The following is a 26,039-nucleotide window of genomic DNA, read 5'->3' on the forward strand; positions in this document are numbered from 1 at the left end:
CTCCGCCGCTTTTGGACTAACGTGACACTGTCATTTTTCTTTTGTGTTTTGTGTGGGATTTTAGTTTTTTTTTTTTTCAATGTAATAAGATTCTATGTCTAGTGGTGTTTTCGGAAAGTGTTGTTTTTTAGTTTGGTCATCAATTTTTTCTAAGGGGTGTCTTTGGAAAGTGGTGTCGTTTAGCTTCATTTCCAGCTTTTTCTATTAGAGTTTAATCATGATTTTACTTAGTAGGTGTAAAACCCGTTGGTTAAAAATTAAAATTTAAATCATAAATATTTTTTTAAAATAAAGAATAAATAAAGATATCGATTATACTTTATTATCATATTTATTACATTTAGTAGTTTACACATATAAATAAAACAATTATGTGGCTTTTTAAATTTAAAAATTGCAAAAACACATATATTGTCATGTGGATGTTATTTATTTAAAAAATATCATAAAATGACAAGTGTCAAAAATGATTAGAGATCGACAAATGAAAAAATTATTTTCATTTATTAGGAAGGATATACATAAGAAGAAGAATCAACAATACTCCTTATGTTTGTATAGAGCTTGCTAACAGTAACATCATCCGGTAAATTAGCTAATCCATCCCTACTATCACACACACACATACATACACACCTCCCCCATGAGGATGGGAATCAAATCAATTAAATAAGGCACCCCAAAAATATTTAAAACACAACCCTGGTAAACCCTAGATATAGAAACCCTATGTTCTTTGGCGATAGAAACTGGCAACGGACACTCTAACTCCTGAATAGGAATATCAAACCCCCTACTAAACTTCTGGATACACAAGATTGACTTGCACCCGAGTTAGAAAGCACAAGCGTAGGCAAAGAGTTCACTAAGAAGGTACCTAACAGAATACAAGCATAAGCATATTATAAAATAAATCAACAAAATATAAATAGAAACATACCAGTAATGACATCTGGCCCCGTCTTGGCCTCCTCTATAGTGAGCTAGAAAGCAAGGCCTCGAGCCTTCGGGGGCTCTGTCCTACCCTAGTGCCCATCGGTTATCCTCAGATTGGTTGGTGCTGGAGCTTGAGCCGGCTCAGTGGCGAGTAACGGACAGTTGACCTTCACATGGCCAACCTAATCACAATGGTAACAAATCCTAGCGCTTAGTTGTAACACCGTAAATTTTCAAAAAAACTTTTCATTTTAAATTCACATAATTCTCATAACACTTTTCACAAAAATATCATTTATTTAATTTACACAATACAAATTCATAATTGTTTGATTAATAATCCAAGATCCTTGAAACATGACTCTTTCTCTAGTGTGTACAATCAAGTCGGCGCCTTCCCGCGATCCTGAGAAGAGCCTGAAACATATATCACATAACCCGGTAAGCATGAAGCTTAGTGAGTTCCCCAAATACCACACATATCTCATTAGCCTCTTATGGCTATAATCATATAAGACCCTCCGGTCAAGGTGTCTAAATGGGACCCTCCGATCCCAAACTCGGGTGGACCCTCCAGTCCTAACTCAGTAAGCTCAGAATAATACACAAACATAAATCACAAAGACATAATGTAGGATATCACAATACTCAATATAAACACATAAGATCCTTCGGTCAAACAAAGGTTACCACTCTAGGTAAAGTACAGTGAGAAGACTCACCTTGGATGATGAACATCTCCTATAGATGCTGTTGTTGCACCGGCCTCTAACACTGGACCAAAACCCATAATTACTCAATTAAGATCTAAGTCCAAATCCTCACTCTTTAAGTGACAACCTGAAATTTCTATCTTGTACAATCAATCAATTTAATCAAATTCAGACTTGTTTCTGCTATCATTTAGCATTGTTTAGAGTCTGTTTTAGTGTTCTAAGACTAGCACCTTCAAGAGGTGATGTTAAGAAGTTTATTCTAGAGTTCAGTGTGCAGTACACAAGCCAGAAAACTCTAGGAATTGGAGTTGATGGCCGTAAACTATAGTTTACGGCTGCAAACTCTATGGTATATATATGAAACTTAGACATTTTAATCAAATCCTCACTCTTTAAGTGACAACCTGAAATTTCTATCTTGTACAATCAATCAATTTAATCAAATTCAGACTTGTTTCTGCTATCATTTAGCATTGTTTAGAGTCTATTTTAGTGTTCTAAGCCTAGCACCTTCAAGAGGTGATGTTAGGAAGTTTATTCTAGAGTTCAGTGTGCAGTACACAAGCCAGAAAACTCCAGGAATTGGAGTTGATGGCCGTAAACTATAGTTTACGGCTGCAAACTCTATGGTATATATATGACACTTAGACATTTTAATCACTTTTACCATTTCAAGCCAAAGAATGCATTCTCTTTCAAGTACCATCCGACTTTTATATTAGATCTTCAAGATTGTAAGTTTTTCTTTCTTTGATATGTTGATACAATACTTTATCTAGTATGGATCATTGATTTCATCCATAAAATCACTTCATTTTGATAGATCTTCAAGTGTTCTTCATTTCACCAAGAACACACACTAGTATTTTTGGACCTTAATCACCCTATCAAGCTTCTATATCGTAAGTACTCCTTCCTTCATTTGATATATACTTGAATCACATGATAAACACCTAGAAAAAATTAAGAATTCAAGAACAAATGGGTGTTTATGGCCAAGACAATCTCCCTTGGCCGTAAACCCTAATTATTGGTGCATAAGGACCATAACTCCTTCCTAAGGCTTAGACATGAGACTAGATCACTTCCTTCATGATTATAAGACCGTAACACAAAAAATGGTACAAAATACCATGAGTTTACGACCGTAAACTCATTGGGCCGTAAACCCATGGGCTGTAAACTCATGGGGGATTACCATTTGGCCGTAAACTCTAATGTGAGGCCCTACACCCCTTATATGCAACGCTATGTGGTTTAACACTTCATTACAAGTGTTTCATAGTCCCTAAGGTTTTTCCATTTCATGATTAGATGTTGTAAACACTAATTATATATATATATATATATATATATATATATATATATATATATATATATATATATATGTGTCATTTATGCTATTTAGGATCCATTGTTCTCAAGTCTTCACTTGGCACTTAGCATCCTGCAAACCGATCTTTCATTCGTGCCACTCACTACAGGTGAGTTCATACCCCTTAATCTACCTTTTAAATGATTTTAAATGCTTTTAGGGGGGGGATACAAGTTGAAACATTATAGTTATTATATCAATCACATGTGACTAATAACTATCAAACAAATGGATTTAATATACTTTTAACTGTTTTATCAAACAAAATACTTCAACATGTTTATCAAACTCTTTTACATACTAAACTCTTTACCAAACTTGTTCTTATATGCCAAACCTTTTATTGTAACTCTTTCAAACTTATATATTATTAAAACCATGTTTATTGCATATATAGTTATATAAGTAAGGTTGGAAGGACTTAGGACTAATAACTCACTTTATTTCATGTGCCTTGTTTGGTTGTGGACTTAGAGTACCCTATTGTTTGTCCGAGTGTCGTTTGATCCTTAGTTATATATTATGTATATATGTATAGACATAAAAGCTTTTATCTTAGTTCAATACCTCTGGGTAGCAAAGGTGTACAAGTAGGTTCATTTATACAAGCAACTCTACTAGTAAACTATAATAGGAATAGTTTAGGAAGTCACTACTCAATATTTCTAGTACAGTGAAACATACAAAGAGTCAGTTCATACATGAGTCAATACATACTATTATGAGAAACATAATGAATATACTATGATGAGAAACTAAGATAATATATTATTATGACAAACATAACGAATATACTATGATGGGAAACTAAGAGAATATACCATTATGAGAAACATAACGAATATACTATGATGAGAAACTAAGAAAATATACTATTATGAGAAACTAAGAGAACATACTATTATGAGAAACATAACGAACATACTATGATGAGAAACAAAGAGAACACACTACATACTAGACAGAGAGAACATACATTACACAAGTACATACAATACATATAAATGAATACTATAACATAAATGTGGGTCACTACTTCAGGGCATGGCATCACTGCTATACGGGACTGACCAACCTACAGTGGGACCTGCAGGTCTACGGGTGACGAATGACATACCATTTCGATGTCTTCGAGCATCGTGTTTTACTAAGTCGATCAAGTATGGTTACAATTATATCACATTATACCTTAATTAACAATTGGTTTAAGGTAGTTAGTACAACAGTTGTTACTATAATACAACACTACAATACTTAATTATTTTCCCCATTGCATTCACATTGTGATCTTCTCACATAAACGATAATGTAAAAACTAGATTTTGTTAATGATAGTCACACTTGGGAAAAATACACACTTTTACAAGAAACAAACATACAGAACATTTGATTCCTTGGTAGAAGGCTACTTTTAGTAGAAAAATATAGGATTTTCTAGGAGATACAAACATTTACTACAAACTTATACTTCAAACACTTACAAGCATTTTCATACAAACAATGTGTCACAACTAGAAATTTTGTGCCTTGTAATCACAACACTCAAGTAAAATGCTGAATCAAAAACTTAAGAGCATGTAAGATGCTTACTTCATGGCAACAAAAGTTTCAATCAAGTACACCATACAAGCATTTCAAATAGTCAACAAGCAATTGGAAACCCTAGAAGTTCTTGTTTAGGTCCATTTTGGACTAGGACTTCCTTATTGGGCCTAATGGACCAATAAACTTCCAATTTGACTATCTTGGGCTTAGAACTCTTAAATGGGCTCTAATTGGACCCACTTACAATTATTTCAATGTTTTGGGCCATATTGGGCCTAGAATGAAATAAATCAATTATAGGAACTATTATGGACAATAATTAACCTAATCTAGCCTAATAAAGCATAAAAATCACACTTATATTTTATAAGGTCAACAATCATTCAACCTAACTCCTATATGGACTTAGGGGCATTAAAGTCCAATAATCTCCTTTTTCTTTCCAAATCTCGGCCCAAAGCCCAAATCCAAGGAGTGAAGAGTTGACTTGAGAAGTGCCACCTCACAATTATTTAAGGGTTTTCCATGCATCTTATCCCATGTTTCCATGCATACATCACTTCAAGATCTCTCTCTTTCCCTCCTTCTCACTCTCGGCCGAACACAACACACACACACTCACAAAAATTCATTCCATTCTCTCTAAGTCTTGAAGAACATCTCCTCCCTCCTTCTTAAAAAATTTCGAGAATCAAGAGCTTTTCAAGGAGGTTTTTCCCACAAACATATCATCTATGGTAAGTTGATGACTAATCCATGATCTAGCTACTTCATTTCATCAAAAATCTCTTCTAATCTATTCCACCTTGTGATCATGCACCTTAGAAGTCACTAAACTCGAGATCTACCAAGGAGACTTGCTAGGATCGAAATTTTCTTATTTTCTCTCTTCAAAACCGAAACTACAACTCAAGGTGGGCTTCATACTCCCTATTTTTCGGTGTTACAAGTTTTATGGGGGGGGGAATACAAGCAAATGTGTATATCTATGTGTATATGTATGCTTTGTGTGATTTCTATGTTTATATTTGTGTTTTTATGTGATTGTGATGTTGGATCTAGTCAAACAACCCTTAAAACCGAGAATTGCATCAAGTTATATGATATTAGTGTAAATTATATTAATACATACAAATCATTTCTAGAAAAATAACCAAGTCGGTTAATATGAACTTCTTTGGGCTAAAAACCCATTTTTGGACTCAAAATGTCAAAAATATAAAACATAAGGGCCCAAAATGACAAAATAGCCATTCTGATGGTTGAAGTGAGTCAAAACGGTTTCAATAATGTATTTTCTGAAAATACACTCTTTTGAAGGACTAAAATGTAAAATTTTAAGTATAATGGGCCCAAAAATGAATTTTTCGGCCCAATACGGCCCAATATGCGAGACTTTCAAATTTGAATGGCAGAAACTGTATTTTTCTGTAAAACAGGGGACTACTAGTGCTCCAAGTCCATTTCAAGGGTTAAAAACACTTTTCATATTTAAAAAGGACCAAAGATGCAAATTTTTTCTATTTTGGGCCAAAAGTGTAAAAGTTGCGAAAAATGAGGATTTAACCGAGAAAAATTCATTTTGGAAATTCTTTTATTCGAAGGGTTAAAAGTGTAAACTCATAAAAGAAAGGGGCTGCAAACAGAAAAACTCCAAAGTTTAAACAATAAATCCGTTGAAATAAAATACTGGTACCGCGACTACCGACAAAACCTAATACAACATCAATACCAAAAATCGTTACTAAACGAATTGATTCGGTCTCGAATCAATAACGAATCCGAAACAACTAACACGACAATATTCAATACACACGCGGAAATTTCGGGAAGTCAATACATACGTGGGAATACACAGACGTCGATACACCATCTTTGGGCCCAAAAGTGTCAAATCTTGCTTGTTGGGCCTAGCCCAATGACCTGATCTTTAGGCCCGAAGACAACTTACTTACATGATTGTTGGGTCTTACATGACCTAACTCCGTGTAAAAGGACTTTCAATGGCTTTTAGGCTATTGGGCCCCAAGGGTCCTTTGGTACGGCTAGTAAAGTCGAGAATTCACAAAAATGCGGGTCGGGCCAAGGGCCCTTCGCATTCACTATAGCCTTGAACGACTTATGGAATTATTGAGGTCTCCGTGCCCTCTTTTCTCCTCGGTTGTGGGGCTACGAGAAGTCAGGGTGGTTAGATTAAGTGAATAGTACGGACGACGCCTAAGGGATCGTTAGTATGGTTGTAAACTAGTCGTTTCTATTAACGTGTGTTTATAACAATTCACAATACACATTTAATTCAATGTCACCTGGAATCATTGACTTCACATGTCGCAACGATACAACACCACACAAAAAGCGTAATTCAAAGAATTAGGAAAACATCGGGTTTTCCTAGGGTTTTTCAATTCATACAACTACGAGATGCATACCAAGTACAACAAATTCTTTTTACATTTATAGAAACAAACAAGCATACTTACGGATCTTCACACTTTTTATACGATACTCTTTTCACAAAATATCGGATTTTCTGGTGGTTTTCAAAACAATACAAAACGTTTTATTTCAAACATTACTTATGAACTCACCAACATTTCATATGTTGACGTTTTTCAAAATACTTGTATTCTCAGGTAACAGGTAAACCGAGGGAAAAATGTACTCAGTGATGACTTGCTGTTTGTTTAACTATTATCGAACAATTTACTTTTGGGGATGTAATGTTTGAAACAATGTACTAAGTGTAAACTCTATCAGTTGTACTATCTCAATGCATGGTGATGAATGATGTTATGTTTCATGTATATTCAATGTAATGGTATTCAATTGAGTCACAACAGCCCTCGGACGTTTCCGCCGTCTGGTTCGGGGGTGTGACACAATGACACTAAAATGCTTATGAACTCACCAGCTTTAAAGCTGATAAACTCTTTCAAAATAACTTGTATTCTCAGGTCATCAGTAGACAGGTACTGATGCCAGGTTTTGAGAAGATGGAGCACGTTTAAGACTCATCTCTTATTTTGATTTATATTTTTGGTGTCTTATAAACTATACAGAACACACTTGTATTAAATTATATTATTAATGCAATTGGTGATGTTGATGCTTTCTTACTATCATGCTTTGTTGTGATACTGTACATGACGTCCTCCGCCCCGGAACGTTTCCGTCGTTTAGGTTTTGGGGTGTGACAGATTGGTATCAGAGCATTGTGTATAGTGAATCGACTATATCAACCCACAAAAGATATACAAACTATAAACACAATGGGATTAAAATACTCTGACTAAGATTTTATACTTTTAAATAATAAAATATTTAACCAAGTATACATACCTACATTCATACTAAAATCAGTGTCACTAGGACAGAACAAAAGTATTATGATTATTGAACAACACAATTAGGCTTAGAGACATATAGTCAAATCTGGGAGTGATATAGCCTGATCAACTATATTTTCCGAGGAGTGACTAGCGTGTGCCTAAGAATGGTTGTGAGGTTGCAACAAGTCTAAAAACTTAGCAAAACTACTACAATGAGAACATTACAACATAATATAAACCTAAAATACTATAGGAGTATTTTGTGTTGCTATAATTACTTATTTGAGAACTAAAAAGGTCTTTACTAGTAGGTCAGTAGTTGCTAAGTGGGTGCGTTAAGGTTATATGTGATTAAGGAGTCATAGACTTAGAATCTATGATCTTTGCTTTACTTCCAGTTCCTTGTTTGGTTGTGGATTTGGAGTTAGAATTACCTATTCGAAGGTCTATCCTGTTTTGATTTCATATAACTGGTATGCACTATGCAAGTATTGAAGTAACTGGTAAGGATCATCTTATAATTATCTTTAGTAGTACGTCTATTTATATTAGATTCTTATACCCATTTTCTCGCGTAGATATCATGGCTGGATTCCATCCTCATGGCGACCCGTACTTCCCAAAACAAGGCAATGTTGGATGGCTTGAAGCAGAGCCAGAAGAGGATCATCCAATCCCTTTGGATGATCACCACGCTGAAGGCTTTTCTGATGGTTCTGACTCCGAACCTGAAGTCAAAAACCTACCTCAAGAGGCTCCAATCCCAAATCTCAACCCCCGACCAGCATTTCAAGGTCCCACACCCTTGTGGGCGACAAACATGAACCAATGGAGCCATGAACAGGGTCAACCTTTACCCTTCAATGGAGATCGAAGATTCTACAATGTTAGCGAGGGAGACTCAGCTGACCGATCCCTTCCCATCATGGTTCGCAGGATTTCTCGGAATGTTGAGCAAGGTCGGGCAACTATCAACCGAGTCATGGAAATTGATGTGAACTCGGGTGTTAACACGGTCCAAATTTTCCATCTCAAAGAAGCCATGGAAAGGACTAGGAGAGTCAATGAGACTCTATAGCAGGAACTAGTTGCATCCCGAGCTGAAGTCTTAGAATTTCGTGTGCGTCAAAGAGCTCATGAGCGACATCTTCAAGACATAGTTCGTGAACTGGCAGATCTGAGGGTTCGCCCGAGGAAAACCCGTCGCCAATAGAAGATGTATAGCTCATCGTTTCTTTTCATTTAAGGAATAGCCTTTCTTATCTGTTGTCACACCCCCAAACCATGGATGGCGGAAACGTCCGGGGGTGGAGGACTTCATGTATAACATCATAACAATAATTTCAATAGTGATTTAAGCAAACACAACCCACAATATATAATTGAAAAAGTTACATCATTGTACGAATTACATGTTTCCAAATCAATTACAATATGTTGACAAAATTTGAAATGTTTGACGCCTTAACGTCCCATCCTCAAAAGCACTTGGTTACCTGTTTAGTGATTTCCTGAGAATACAAGTTGTTTGAAAAAATGTCAACACAAAGGTTGGTGAGTTCATAAGTTTTTGAGATAAAGAGTTTGGAAACCGTTCTTTGTAATGGGTTGTGTGACACCAAGAAAATCCAATATTTTCCTTATAAAAGTTATGTGGTCCTAAATCCTAGGACCAAGAGTAAACAAGTATTTTCCATACTTAAGGTAATTTCTGTGAGCTAAATCGACATAACTCGCTAATTTAAAAGTAGAACCCGTAAGTCTTATGATTTGTTAATACCACATGTGAGCTATCATAACCATACTTGACATAGACGTCCTCGTAATACGACGTTCTTTAGGCGTCGCCGTTAAATGACACTTGTCACCACAGACCTGCCGGTCTAGCTGTTGCAAGCAGCTCAGGTGTGGGTTTGTCAATACCAATATAGATCTATACACAACTATCACGTTCTCCCTACAAGAGACTCTGGTTTCAATTTACAGGACTTTTTGACTTTGTTACTTTAGAAGTAACCCGAAGCGAATGACTCACAAATTTAATCATTAACAGATTTATGTGAACTAAACTGAAAACTTTTGATACATAAGTTTGAAAATTAAATGATACATAAACTATACCTATTATAGTTTATCCAAAACGTTTGTAATGTATAAGAACTCTTTTATGAAAGCACATTAGTGTTATGAATCCATAAACTATGCTTATTATAGCTTAATATATGTGTTCTATATGAATGAAGAATCTTATCATGAATGACTAAATTTCAGTTTATGATGATAAACTAACAAGGAAACACATTCAATATTTAGAACTCATTGTTATACACCTTGCTCAACATAATACAAAGTGTTATGAAAGTTATAAGCTGTTAACTAGTTTTTAACCTTTCTGCGTTGTTTTAGAAAAATCATACGAAATCGAAAATTGAATCCATAAATTCTGAGAGTTCCTAAAATGTGTCTAGTTTATTCATAATTTTAATCATGATTTTTGGAAGTCTTTAACTTGTGTTAAAATGTTCATATTTACAGACTCGTCCAGATTTGTTCTTGAAATGATAGGTTGTTTTGCAAAAATCACCATAAATTGTAGAAAAATCTTGTTGAGATTTGCAAGTAGTCATTTTAAATCTAAGAACTGGAACTACTTGCACCTAAAACAGTTTTGAAAAATAAAATGCTTAAGTTGCCCAAAACAGTCCGTGAATGGAGTTGAACTTTTCTGATGAAGACTGTTAAATGAGTTTAGTCGTGTTCTTGGTGTTTTAACTTGTATCCCCCCCCCAGTGTTGGATAAGGTGTCTAAGTCCATAACTTATTTGGAACATACTTGACCCGACCCGACATGGTCCATTTGGGTTCCACTTCACCCAAACTATTTATGGATAATTTTATGAGAGTTATACACATATGTTTATTAATATATTGTAAGTTATAATATATTAATATGAAGTTATTTAATTAGTCTTAGTCTTAAATTAATTATGAATTAATTTAGAGATTAAAAGGAAGACTAATTAAATTGTGGGCTATTGTTTATATGGTGTGGGCTAACACTCATTAGTTAATGGGCTAGGCTTGTATGGAAGTCCATGGATGATCCATGGAGCTTTTAACCCATGGATCCTTGGAAAAGGAAAGGTCATGGGTTATTAGGGTTTCACCCTAATCATGTACACTATATAAGCATGCTTATGTTGCATGAAATAGCCACTAGGGTAACTAGTATGTGTGTTTGTGTGTGACCGATTTTATAGTGTGTATACACTCTCTCCAAGTTTTCCAAGAGTTTGTGGTGATTTGTGATTCCATTTGAGGCATTCACACTATTGGTGCTTGGCCCTCAAACTCCTTAAGAATCAAACACATCAAAAAGGTATGTAATCTCATCGAATTCTTTTATGTTTAAAAGTACCCCATGCCATGTTAGATAGGTTAAGAACCTTGGAAAATTATTATTTTGCATGTATTTAGACAAACATAGATCCAAGGTTTATTAGGGTTGCATGCACACTTAGGAAGTGTTAGATTGCTCAAAACCCAACAGTGGTATCAGAGCCTAGGCTTGCTTGTTTGATACTTGATGCAAAATAGTGAAAAAAGTCGAAATTTTTGCTGTCTGCATGATGGAATCGCCGAGTCCACGGGGAGACTCGCCGAGTCCAAGGCAAAATTCATCCTACTCGCCGAGTAGGTTCGTGCACTCGGCGAGTAGAAGGTTCAGAATGCAGATTTTCGACTTTTGCTGCTGGAAATGGACTAGAAACTTTACCCTAAACTGTTTTGATGTTTTAAAACTTATTTTAGTTGGTGTAATGGTTGTTCTAATCCATTTACAATAGCATATATCAAAATTTCATGCTTTGTATGTGTTCATATAATTCTTGAAACTTTGATAATCATGTTCATGTTCTTATGAATTTAGAAGATGATAGGAATTATTTGCTAAATTGTTTAGGATTAATTCTTGATCATTTATGTGTTTTAATGGAGTCCATAATTTGTCCTCAAGTTATGGATATCCAAAGGTCACTTTTCTTTAACGCACATTAAAAACACATAAGTTACATAAAATGAAGAGTCTTCATTTTATGAACATATAATTCATAAGTTATGAAATGAAAAGTTTTGAAGAGTTACAAAACTTGCCCTCAAGTTTTGGAATTTGGAAAAGTTTCACACACTTTAATAAACTTTAATTCCAACACTTAGAGTTTTAAAAGTTAAAATTCAACACTTATACTATTTATAACATTAATGGTTAATTATTATATATATGTATAAGAACAAGTCGTTTTACCGTTAGTAGGCCTCATTCACGAAGCCGGTCTATAAGGTGGGTATAAGGTTGTTGCTTATAAAATGGCAACTTAATGGGTGTCCACTCTCACTCACCGCTTGCTTGATCGGTGGAGGGTCGTTAGCCGAACGGGTAGGACAATGACTTTAAATTCTCATTAAAAGTATAATGATTATTATAAAGTAACTAAATGTTTTATTTAATTCCCAATCTTAGTTACTTTAGGAAAAATGTGAATTTGGTGCTAGCCCATGGAATTCACACTTTGTACCTTACCAAGTCGTTGGTGGAGCGTGTGTGGTTAACCGGCACACTAACTTGGACTAGTAAGGATCACAAAGGGTGACTTAATGTTTGTCATAGATCAATGGAGTGTGTGTGGTTAACCAGCACATTGATTGGGTGATAATATTAAGGGTACCAAGTGAATTGGTATGGTTATTCACACCTTGTTTTGTGATCCTCGGCATCCCAGTCACAAAATTTGAGAGGGCACACTCGAGATTGAAACATGCCATTGAAAAGTTCAATGAATCTCAAAAGATCTATGAATTTCAAATCCAATTAAAACCTAATAAATTATTTCGTTTTTCATGGTGGAAATTGGTGAATCGTCATTCGCCTACCTTCAAATATTTTATAGCTTGGATTACGGCATCCCTCTTCCAAGTTATAAAATATTGTGTTGGGTCCTAGCCTTAATATTTCATATTGGGTGTTATATTAAGCACTTTGAATCAACTAACTTTATTTTCTCCCATTATAGATGTCTGGTTCAGACAACTATGATCTTCCCAAATCTCTTTAAGATGGTGTCCCTCAACATCATGCTTCACTTCCTCCACCTCCTCCAATTATTCTCCCTCACCCACAAGTTCTTGACAAGTTTAAAGTCACTCATTCCCTATTGGCAAGCATAGTCTATGTATGCTCACATCTTGGAGATAAAGTCACATATTGACAAGCCGGGAGAGTTGCGTGTCAAAGTCTCGTGAAAGTTGGATGTTCAATCACTTTCTTAGTAACATAGTGAGTCTCTTTGGGACTACTATAAGACAGACTATGACATGACCCTTAATGATCTTATCTATTTGCTTGGTGTTGTGGAATCAGCAATGATTTGGAACACCAGTAAAGCAAATTTGATTAAAAGAACAACTTCCCAAGTCTTAAATGGACATTGGCAATGGTAGCATTGGATATCTAGAAAAAGATTTCTCTTCCCAATGGAAAGGGATCGGCCATAGTCAAATCGGTTGACCAAATGGTAAAGAGAAAGGCTAAGTCTGAGATAGTCTCATGTGCCATTACCAAAGGGTCCATGTGTTTTGTTGCCAAAGGAAGGGGCATTGGTTGCGAAGCTGCCCTATTCACCTGAACGGTCATAAGGTTGATCAAGTCAAGAGGTTTGACTCTACTTCGAGTAAAGTCCACTGTCTAACTCTATTAAGTTCCTATTTGGAGATTCTTATTACATAATGTGAATGGGTCACATGTTGATGTTTTAAGAATCAAAGAAAAGATATGAAGCTTAAAGAAGTATATGCTGATTCTGATTGCGAAGATGGGTTTCGATCGCATTCGGTAATCAGAATTTTGAGCTGTTGCTTAAGAGTTATAATATATTGCTTATGAATAGATAACAACAAGGTTTTCATGTGGTTTGTAAGGATAAGTTTTTCCGCAAAGTTTTAAAATAAAAGAAAAAAAGGGTTTTAATTTTATTTATTTTAAAAATATCCTTACAATGGCATCTGTGGAAAATTGTTGCTTATATGTTTCCAGTAATAGCAATATTGGAAAGTGGATTTGATTCTTTCATTTGTGGTAGTGTCTGAATTTACCAAATGAAGAAAGTTTTTCATCACCCAAGTTTCAATTGGACAGAAACTTTGAATCATACAAGTTGTATTGTATGATGAATGAGAATTTTCATCTTTGAAAATTAAGACTAATTCTTTGATCACATGTATATGTGAGTCAATTGAAGGACTAAGGAATTAGGTACACTGGGTGTGCGATGGTCAAGGTCCACCACAAAGATTAATTTGTCATGATTTACTAAAGATTAGTAAATATGATTATATTTATAAGGTTAAGTATAATTCTGTAACATTGGAAAGGATACAATGTATGACAAAACAAATGAGAAGAATCAAATTAGGCAGAATGATAAAAGTTTCTCAAATCTGAAAGGATGGGAGTGTACTTTAGTATCATATTTCATGATCATCTTAATGATTATGAAACCATATCACAAATTCATACTCTAAGGACGTCTTAGTGCATTGTTATGGCTAAGAAGAGAGGTCATGAATTGTTGGATTGGTTAAAATCAAGAAGATGAGTCATACTTCGTTCCAAAACAATTCTTAGAGTCATACTCCAAGATTGTAACCTTGAGTGACATAAAGGAAGATTTATTAACACTAATCAAATGTAAGAGTAAAATGTTTTCTACTCTTGTACATTCGAGATTGGTAAGTTGTGATGTCTTGGATGACACAAAGACCAAGTAAGACCAATTGTGTGAAGTGTTAGTCTTGATAAGAATCCGCACTATCCCTTGAATATTTGTTTTGTCAAGGAATGGTTCTTGACTGGGGAAACTTATATGTCAAGGGGACAGTGGCAGCCTTAAAGATCCTGAAAGAGTTTCAAGATTTAATCAAGAGTAAAACCTGTAATTTATCACTAGCACACGACTTAAGGTTTGCAACCTGTCGTGTTGACATAATTCTTATTTCTATACCTACTTCAAATAAGTTGAATTTGCATGTGAGTTATCAGAGTTCAACTTGGAAGCATTGGTGGGGCTTGTGCTACCAAGGTGACAAGAAACTAAGATTGAACAAGTTTAATCCATGTATGGCTGAATTTGTCACTAACCTTATCTTGTGATTATGGTTTTGACAAATTCACATGGATAGGAACTCATACACTATAAAATCTAAGTGTCATAAGGTTTCTCTCTGATTCATGAAAATGATGGTGAGGAAACACTTTCATTAAGTAGATTTTATGTAGATATCAATTGTGTTATTTGCATTTTCAAAAGTCGTTAGTGGAGTGTGTGTGGTTAACCGGCACACTAACATGGACTTGTGAGAAATGGAAAATGCCTAAGCAATTGAGACTATGATTACGACATCCCTTTTCATAGTTCTGAAAATTGTTTAGACACACATGTGAGCTATCTAAGAAAGGGTGTATGAATCTAAATTTCAGAAGTCCATCAGATTTCTGGAAATATGTCAGAGCTAGTGGGAGCATAAGTGTTATGTTGATAATCATCATGTTAGTGGGAGCATGATTATTACGTTTAGTGTTGCATGTTAGCAATGTTAATTTTAGAAAACAAAGTTTCAATTCGTGAAGTTGCAGAGGTTGAAAATTTGTTTTGCTATAATTAAGGGAGAGAAAATTATACTTCATTTCAATTCTAAAGCTTAGATTGAGATTTTAATCATCTTTAGTCAAGAATATATATATGAATTTTATGTTGGAATGGTTCAACTTGAAGAAATTCTATATATATTGCGTTTTCAAAATTTGATTATGATTACGGCATCCCTCTTCATAGTTAAATTTTGAAAACATGGCAAATAAAAAATATTGTAGCAAAAGACTTGTCTAGTATCATGTCTTTATGTCAAACATCATGAATCGTGTCCCATATGCTTCGGATATAGGATCGATTGCATGTGCTATAATATTCATCTTTTCTAAATTTTCCAAATGCTTAACGCATTGAGAAGGGAAAAGTCTAGAACCGGATATGACTAAAGTGATTAAGCAATTGTCGAGGACAATCTGAGGTTCACCAAAGATTGGTTGCTCAGGTAAAGTTGGAAGTATGATGTAAGCTATCGGAAAGGACCATATTGACATATTCTGAAAAGAAGTAACTCTTGTTCGGAAGTGATAGTCAAAATGGGACTATGGAAATGTCTCCATAGGTGGAAGTTATTCAATCTATGTAAGATTAGAAAACCTTAATGCAAGAAGGATGTTCAAAGCAATGTACTTTGAATATGAGACTTCCGTTCCATTGAGGTTGACCTTCTTTGGAATACTCTGTAATGACTGGTGACAAGGTTTTGGTGACTTTGTGAATAATCATTACAAGAGGAACATTGCATAAAAGTTTAAAATCTAACAGTTTTTTTTGGTAAATGATAGGAATCGGGGATTCTCACATTTACAATAAGGATATGGGATTGTGAAATGAGTATCAATGGAATCATGTTCAATTGATCTACATTACAATGTAAGGATCATAGACAAACATAGTGTGCATACTTGGAGTATGGCATAACTATTGTTTAGAAAAACAAAGTGTACATGCTAGGAGCATGGGACGACTGTTGTTTTTTTTTTATTCAAGTTTTAAGTTGATTGTTTGAACATTATACAATGAATAATGTGTAATCAATATGGTGATAAATAAAAGGTGGTTCTATTTATATTCAAAAGGGTTCTGAGACCATATTGGATTCGATTATTATTGTGTTTCACTTTGCATGTTTTGACTTCCAAAATAGCTAGGTTATTCTTTCTGAATGACTAAGTTATCTAAACACTCCATTGTCGTTCATATGTTGGAAGTAGGTATGAATCAAGATTGTCATGAATCGAGTTTGTAGATGGCTAAATGGGTTTAGTCATAGCAATGGTTTCTACAACATTCATGAGTGCTCATAAGTTATGAGCATTGGAGTAAACCCACGCTCACTTGTATCACTTCATGGAATTTATCTCGAGTGATCGTGAGACGGTAATATCATGTAAATCTTCAAACCTAGAGATATGAGTTGTTACCTATGAGTTGGTTGTGCATTGATTGCACGTAAATGCATCAGTAACTTGATGTTATAAAACGTGCCTTTGTGTACAATTCAACAAGTAGTAGAACAAGCATATGAGTCGAAGTTTATCTGTTCCTTCTAGAAATAGAAGCGATATCTGGGCCCCTCGATGATTTTGTTGTGACCTACCGGCCAGTCAGAACTAAATTGATGTGTTCGATTAAGTTCTTTGTCAAACAAATCGAAAATCGGGAAACAAACTGCTGGACAATAAGTACGACGTTGTTCCATGTATTTGTCCGGCTGATATCATGAGAACAGAGGATTATATGATCACTTATCTAAAATGTCGCTTCATAGTTCAACAGAGTTTTCGAGACTACGATTGCTGGTTGGTTCCTGAAGTAACATACGCAAATATAGTTATTAGACTTATCCAAGTGGGAGTCTGTTGGATAAGGTGTCTAAGTCCATAACTTATTTGGTACATACTTGAACCGACCCAGCATGGTCCATTTGGGTTGCACTTCACCCAAACTATTTATGGATAATGTTATGAGAGTTATACACATATGTTTATTAATATATTGTAAGTTATAATATATTAATATGAAGTTATTTAATTAGTCTTAGTCTTAAATTAATTATGAATTAATTTAGAGATTAAAAGGAAGACTAATTAAATTGTGGGCTATTGTTTATATGGTGTGGGCTAACACTCATTAGTTAATGGGCTAGGCTTGTATGGAAGTCCATGGATGATCCATGGAGCTTTTAACCCATGGATCCTTGGAAAAGGAAAGGTCATGGGTTATTAGGGTTTCACCCCAATCATGTACACTATATAAGCATGCTTATGCTGCATGAAATAGCCACTAGGGTAACTAGTATGTGTGTTTGTGTGTGACCGATTTTATAGTGTGTATACACTATCTCCAAGTTTTCCAAGAGTTTGTGGTGATTTGTGATTCCATTTGAGGCATTCACTATTGGTGCTTGGCCCTCAAACTCCTTAAGAATCAAACTCATCAAAAAGGTATGTAATCTCATCGAATTCTTTTATGTTTAAAAGTACCCCATGCCATGTTAGATAGGTTAAGAACCTTGGAAAATTATTATTTTGCATGTATTTAGACAAACATAGATCCAAGGTTTATTAGGGTTGCATGCACGCTTAGGAAGTGTTAGATTGCTCAAAACCCAACACCTAGAACTTAAGAAAACATGAAATTATAGGGGTATGAACTCACCTTGAGTGATTTCAGTGGTTGAATGTTGAAGAAGAGAAGTGTTCAACTCAAGAACACTTGAAGGATTGCTTTAAAGATTTAATAATCTAACACAATAATGATGGAGTTTGTGTAAGCCATCAATGATTTGAGTAGAATGAAGTGTAATTATCACAAGGAGGATAAATTATACTTACTAAGTGAAGGAGAAAAGCTGGAAATGCCTTGGAAATCTCGTTTTTGTGAGAGGGAGTTAGAGAGAAAACATGTGTTTGATCTTTAGTGAAACGAGAGCAAGTGAGTGAGAATGAGGAGAGGGGATGAGTGTCCAGCTCTAAGAACATGGGATTAACTTGTGAGAGAGAGGAAAAGTACAATGAAGTGACAAGGTATGGTGGGGAGGAGTGTGGGTTAGCCATGGAGTGGGTATGGTGGTTGTTTGTGTCATAATACAATGAAAAGTCAACAATCAACATTTGTACTTCACCCACTCATTTCTTCGATAAGATTTGCACCAAAAACGTGGGAATTTATGAATTATAAGGCTTTAATTGATAAAATAAAGTTTTGGGTGAAAATCCAGCGTTAAAATGATGAAAAACGAAGCCAAAACGAAGTCGGAGTCGAAAACCGGGAAGAAATGCTCTTTCTGCGAGGCTTTTCGCAAGGGGGGGGCCGAAGGTGGCTAGGTTCGGTCCTTAAAATGTTGGGACCGAAGGCGCGGGTGGGTCACGAAGCGAAATGGAGCGAAAGTGGGTAAGAGGTGAAATGAACCGAAGGTGGCTACGGTTCCTTGTGCGAGGTTCGGGCCCGGGAGCACCCTTCGGGTTCGGTTCAACAGCCTTTGGGTCCTGTCCAAGAGGGTTCGGTCCCTAAGAGGACTTTTAGCCCTAAGAGGGGTTTCGGCTCCTTAAGGCTATTTTTCGCGTAAACTTCCGTTTTCGAGCGGTTTTTGACTAAATTAAGGGCCGGGATGCCCCGAATGATTTTAGAGAGATTTGGGAGAGGTTCCACATTCTTGGAGAGATTTGGGAGAGATTTGACATTCTTGGAGAGATTTGGGAGAGATTTAACATACTTGGAGAGATTTCACATACGGAGAGAGATTTGGGAGAGATTTGACATTCTTGGAGAGATTTCACATACGGAGAGAGATTTGGGAGAGATTTGACATTCTTGGAGAGATTTGGGAGAGATTTGACATTCTTGGAGAGATTTGACATACTTGGAGAGATTTCACATACGGAGAGAGATTTAGGAGAGATAGAGTGAATACGATTGAGAGAGGTTTCGTTTGTGACATATTTGAGTGCCCGGTTTCGCAATGCAAGTTCTGTAACCCCATTAAGCCATGTTTTAGGATCTTACACACTCCAGATGAATATGCAACATTTTTTTTATCGGTTTGGTTCCTTTTTGAGCACTATGGTTAAGGAAAATTAAACACACGAATTTTCCAAGTGATATTTTCTCATTAAAATAGTGAGTTATACGGTAATTACATAATGTAAACCCTAATATACAAGGTTTAATTGAGTTGATCGGTTTGACTCTCTGACTTTGTTTGACTTTGACTTGACCCAAAATTGACTCTTATCACATCATCCCGCCGTTAGAGGGAATTTTGTCCTGAAATTTACATTCTGACAGGGACTTCAAGAGGTTGGGAAGAGACGCGGGTATTTTTGTTTCATTTGATCTTCGCGTTCTCAGGAGAACTCAGGTCCTCGTTTCGCGTTCCAACGAACCTTCACTATGGTAATACGACTTTGTTTCATTCTTTTGACCTCCCGATCCATAATCTCAACTGGTTCTTCCACGAAATGGAGACTCTCATTAACTTCAATCTCGTCAAGAGGTATCACGAAAGTCTCGTCGGACAGACACTTTTTCAAGTTGGATACGTGGAAGGTAGGGTGTACGTTATTAAGTTCTTGTGGTAATCGGAGTTTGTACGCTACAGGACCAATCCTGGCAAGGATTTCAAACGGTCCGATGTACCTTGGGTTTAGTTTTCCACGTTTACCAAATCGTATAATTCCTTTCCAAGGGGAAAATTTTAGTAGTACTCAATCACCGACCTGGAATTCCAAGGGTCGGCATCACTTATCCACGTAACTCTTTTGTAGATCACGAGACGCCTTCAGTCTTTCCTGAATTTGAACAATCTTTTCTGTGGTCTCCTTTATGATTTCAGGACCAGTAAGGGTGCTGTTAGGGACTTGCCCCTAGCTAGTTGAGTATCCCCTACTTCTGCCCAACACAGGGGTGATCGGCACTTGCGTCCATAAAGAGCTTCGAATGGGGCGACCTTGATGCTAGTGTGATAACTGTTATTGTAGGAGAATTCAATAAGCGGTAAATGGGTATCCCATGTCTTACCAAAGTCTATCACACAGGCTGTCAACATGTCTTCTAATGTCTGTATGGTGCACTCGCTTTGCCCGTCTGTTTGTAGATGGTAGGCCGTACTCATGTCTAGCCTAGTTCCCAAAGATTTCTGTAGGGACTGCCAAAATCGCGATGTGAATCTACTATCTCGGTCGGAAATAATGGATATTGGTACACTATGCAGTCGCACAATCTCCTTGATGTACGTCCTGGTTAACTTCTCCATCTTGTCGGTTTCCTTTATCGGCAGGAAGTGCGCAAACTTGGTCAATCTGTCTACGATTACCCATATGGTATCAAGCCCGCCTGAAGTCTTAGGCAGCTTGGTTATGAAGTCCATGGTTATCCGTTCCCACTTCCATTCCGGTATATTAGGCTGTTGTAGTAGTCCTGAGGGTTTCTGGTATACCACCATTAACTTGGCGCAAATCAGACACTTGCTGTGACAACCCGAAATTTCCATTTTGTACGAACATTATCTATTCAATAGAAGCTAGTCCAGTTTCAATGAATTTCATACTTTTCCGAATAAGTTTGTGTACATTAGGGTTTACGTTTATGGAGATATCAGGAGAGTGGATGCTCATGGGTTTGTGAAACTTGAGCCTTTCAAAACTTCATAATGTTAGAGTCCAATTCTGGAATAAAAATATTTTCTGCCAAAATATTTTAGGACTATAAATAGATTTCTGAACTAAATTCATTCATTATTCACATTTCCAACTAGAGAAAAGCCATTTTCTCTCTCACGGATCTTCGGGTTTTCATCCCAAATCGTGAGTCCACTTCCCTAGTTGTGTTTTAATGCTTGTTTTATGCTTAATAACATAGATTGCATGTCAAATATATGTGATTCGGGAGTTTACCGCCCAAGAACATTCTTGGGGAGTAAACTCCAAAACGAAGCTTAAGAGCTATCTAGTCCCATTTCCTTGTTAGGTAACTAGTTTAGGATAATATGTATGATCATTTAAGGCTAGAAAACAATCAAGAACACATAGCTTTAGGTGTTTACAGCCCAAGAGTTTCTTGGACCGTAAACACCAAATTCAAGGGCTTAAATGTGCCCTAATCACTCCTAAAGGCCGTAGACTTTAATCCTCAATTACTTCTAGCTAATTTGGAGACATTAAAGCATCAAGAACACCCCTTAAAAGGAGTTTACAGCTAAGGAGTTACTCTTGGGCCATAAACACCAAGTAAGGGCACCAAAGTGTGCCTAGGGTCCTCCATAGCCTTAATCAAATGCCTAGAAATTATCCTACTTGTGTTTGGGGCTTGAAAGAATTAAAACACCCATCCCATGAGAGTTTACAGCCGTAAACTCTAAGGGATATGGTCTTTTGGCCGTAAACTCCTCAAAGGAGTATTATCTATGCCCTAAACTACCCAAAGGATTAAACCACCAAGCTAGGCTTATTCTAGAAATCATTTAGCACTTTAAAACACCTATTACCACTAAGATTGGAGTTCATGGCCGTAAACTCAAGGGTTTACAACCGTAAACTCCTTGTGTGGGGTTTATTGGGTAGTAAACTCTTATATAAAGCCCTTTGGTACATTAAACCCCTTTAGCCTTGTCCCATAACAACCTAGAAGCAACCCTTAGGACCTTTAACACTCATACAAAGTGTTTACATGTTCCTGAGTGTCACAACTTATTTCATTAAGTTATTATTTGGCTAATTAGTTATATATATGCTCATTATATGATAACTAGGCTCGTGCGTGTGAACAAGTCTCCGTTTGCCACCTAGCACGATATCCGACACTTCAATCCAATCCACTCACCACAAGTGAGTTCATACCCCTTTAATTAACCTTTGAAATGCTTTTAAATGTTTTAAATACTTTTATGGGGAGGAATACAAGTTAAATACTTATATTTATTGCATCAATCACATGTGATTACATCAATCACATGTGATTAATGACTAGAAAACCAATGATTTTATCACTGTTCAAACTGTTTATCAAACTGTTTTACTTCAAAATGTTTTACAAACTCTTTTACTTATCAAATGCTTTTATTAAACTTTAGTTTATTTCTTATAAATTGCATGCCCATATATGTATAGATATATAAGAAATGTTTAAAGGGCTTAGGAAGGCCATCCGCCCTATTTCCTTTTCTCGATTTGGATGTTGTCTGGTGGGATTTCGGGTGACCATCGAAGGTCATTTAAATATTAATTATATATCAAATATACATATATAGACATAAAAGTACTTCCATATCCATGCGTATTAGACACATCATTAGTAAGTTACCATCGGGGTAACACAGGATCATACTACTACAATTTCTAGATCAAGGAGTCAGTTCATTCATGAGTATATACATTACATTACTATGAGAACATATACAACTATACTAGAAAGAGAACATATACAACTATACTAGAAAGAGAACATATACAACTATACTAGAAAGAGAACACATACAACTATACTAGGAAGAGAACATATACAACGATACTAGAACAAGTAGCATTACATTACATATACATGAATACGTTAACAATTGTGATCCACTGTGTCAGAGCATGCCTTAAATGTCATGGCCCGAGTTGTAGCCATAATTCTCTTGGAGGGAGAGCGTGAGTTTACGTATAGATCTATACTGGATTGACTATCCTACACCTTGCTGCTAACTACAGCCGGACCTGCAGGTCTGCGGGTGCCAAACGTCATTCCGTTATTACGACCATTCATTATGTCGTTGTTACCAGTCGATAGTATGGTGCAATTTATCACATAATACCTTAATATAAATCCGGTTTAAGGTAGTTAGTACAGCAGTAGTTCCTATAATACAACACTACAGTACTACAATAATTTACCCATTACATATATTTAGTGATTATTTCACTTAAACATTAATGTACAACCTATATTTTGTTAAATGATAGTTACACTTGGGAAATTACACACTTTTACAAACAAACGAGCATACAAAATAGTTAAGCCTTGGTAGAAGGCTACTTTAATAGAAAATATAGGTTTTTCTGAGAGATTCAAACTTGTACAAACACTTACAAACAATTACTTGCATTTTACAAACTTATACTTGAGACATGTTCAAACGTTTTTGATAACAAACATCAACACTAAAATACTTATGAACTCACCAGCTTAATGCTGATAAACTCTTTCAAAATAACTTTTATTCTCAGGTCATCTGTAGACAGGTACCGAGGCCAGCTTTTGAGAAGATGGAGCGCATCCAAGACTCATCTTATTTTTTTGATTTACATTATTTTTGGTGTCTATAACTGTATAGAACACGCTTGTATTAAAATTATATATTTAATGCAATGGATGATGTTGTTTGCTTATTTACATTTACTGTGTTGTGATACTTTACATGACGTCCTCCGCCCCAAAACGTTTCCGCCGTTCTTGGTTTTGGGGTGTGACACTTGCCGACATAAGTCGTAATCTCGGCTTTCATGTTCGGCCACCAGTATAACTTTTTGAGGTCTAGATACATCTTGTCCGAACCTGGATGGATGGACTATCGAGTGTTGTGTGCTTCATTCATGATGACATCTCGGAACCCACCAAACTTTGGCGTCCAGATCCGATTCATGAGATAACGTGCTCCATCATCCTTGACTTCTAAGTTTTTATCCATCCCTTTTAATGCCTTACCTGTCACAATTATTGGTTTCAAGGCTTCTAGTTGGGCTTCCTTGATTTGTGTGGCCAGGTGGGAATATTCCTTCCTGCTTAGGGCATCAGCCACTACATTGGCCTTGCTCGGGTGGTAGCGAATTTCACACTCGTAGTCGTTCAGCAGCTCAATCCATCTCCGTTGCCGCATGTTGAGATCTTTTTGATTGAGGATATGCTGAAGACTTTTGTGATCGGTAAAGATAGTGCATTTTGTGCCGTAGAGGTAGTGCCTCCAGATCTTTAAGGCGAACACTACCGCTCCCAGTTCAAGGATGTGGGTAGTGTAATTAACTTCGTGTGTCTTAAGTTGTCTTGACGCGTAGGCGATGACTTTCCCTCTCTGCATGAGCACACATCCACGGTCTTGATTTGAAGCATCGTAATATACCACGAAGTCATCACTTCCTTCTGGAAGAGACAAGACCGGTGCGCTACATAGTTCTTGTTTTAACGTTTGGAAGGAGGCTTCTTGTTTATCTCCCCACTTAAACATCACACCTTTTTGAGTCAAGGTGGTGAGTGGTTTTGTGATCTTGGAGAAGTTCTGGATGAACCTTCGGTAGTATCCAGCGAGTCCTAAGAATTGTCGGATTTCTGTCGGAGTTGTGGGTGCTGGCCAGCTTTCGATTGATTTGATCTTTGAGGGATCCACGTGTATCCCTTTCTTGCTAAATACGTGGCCAAGGAATCTCACTTCTCGGAGCCAAAATTCGCACTTTGAAAACTTAGCATAAAGCTTCTCAGCTCTTAGAGTCTCCAGTATTAGTCGTTGGTGTTTCCTGTGCTCTTCTTCGCTCCTTGAATAGACCAAGATATCATCGAAGAACACGATCACGAATTTATCTAGGAAGGGTCGACACACTCGGTTCATCAAATCCATGAACACCGCAGGCATGTTTGTTCATCCGAATGGCATCACTACAAATTCGTAGTGTCCATAGCGCGTTCTAAATTCCGTCTTGGGGATATCTTCTTCTTGAACTCGCAATTGATGGTAACCCGACCTCAAGTCGATTTTTGAAAAGTAGCTTGCTCCCTAAAGTTGGTCGAAAAGGTCGTCGATTCGGGGTAGGGGATATTGATTCTTGATGGTAAGTTTGTTTAACTCCCTATAATTGATGCACATGCGAAAGGATCCATCCTTCTTTTTCACAAATAGAACTGGTGCTCCCCAGGGTGAAAAGCTCAGTCTGATGAATCCCTTGCTTAATAGTTCGCTCAATTGACTAGACAGCTCTTGCATTTCTGCTGGTGCGAGGTGATATGGTGCTTTGGCTACGGGGGTAGCACCGGGAACCAAGTCGGTTCGGAATTTGACTTGTCGTGCGAGCGGTACACCTGGCAGATCTTCTGGGAATACGTCGGGGAAGTTGCACACTTCTGGAATGTCTTTGATGTCCTTTACCCGTTGATTCTTATCTACGACGTGGGCAAAGAAGGCATGATATTCCTTCCAGAGATACTTTTGAGCCTTGACACAAGAAATGATTTGTAAGTTTGCACTGGGTTTATCACACTAGACGAGAAGGGTTTCGCCGTTTGGCAGATTGAGGTGAACGACCCTTTCGTAACATAGAATGTCAACACGATGAGAACTTAACCAATCCATACCGATGATTTTTTCGAAACTTTTTATTGTTACCGACATTAGGTAAATTTTTAATGAATGATTATCTAGAGTGAGGGTACAGCCTGAGTATATATCGCTAGCGCGCTCTGCCTTTCCGTT

Source organism: Lactuca serriola, chromosome 8 (genome assembly GCF_051521515.1).
Source record: "Lactuca serriola cultivar US96UC23 chromosome 8, Lser_US96UC23_V15, whole genome shotgun sequence".
Classification (NCBI taxonomy): domain Eukaryota; kingdom Viridiplantae; phylum Streptophyta; class Magnoliopsida; order Asterales; family Asteraceae; genus Lactuca; species Lactuca serriola.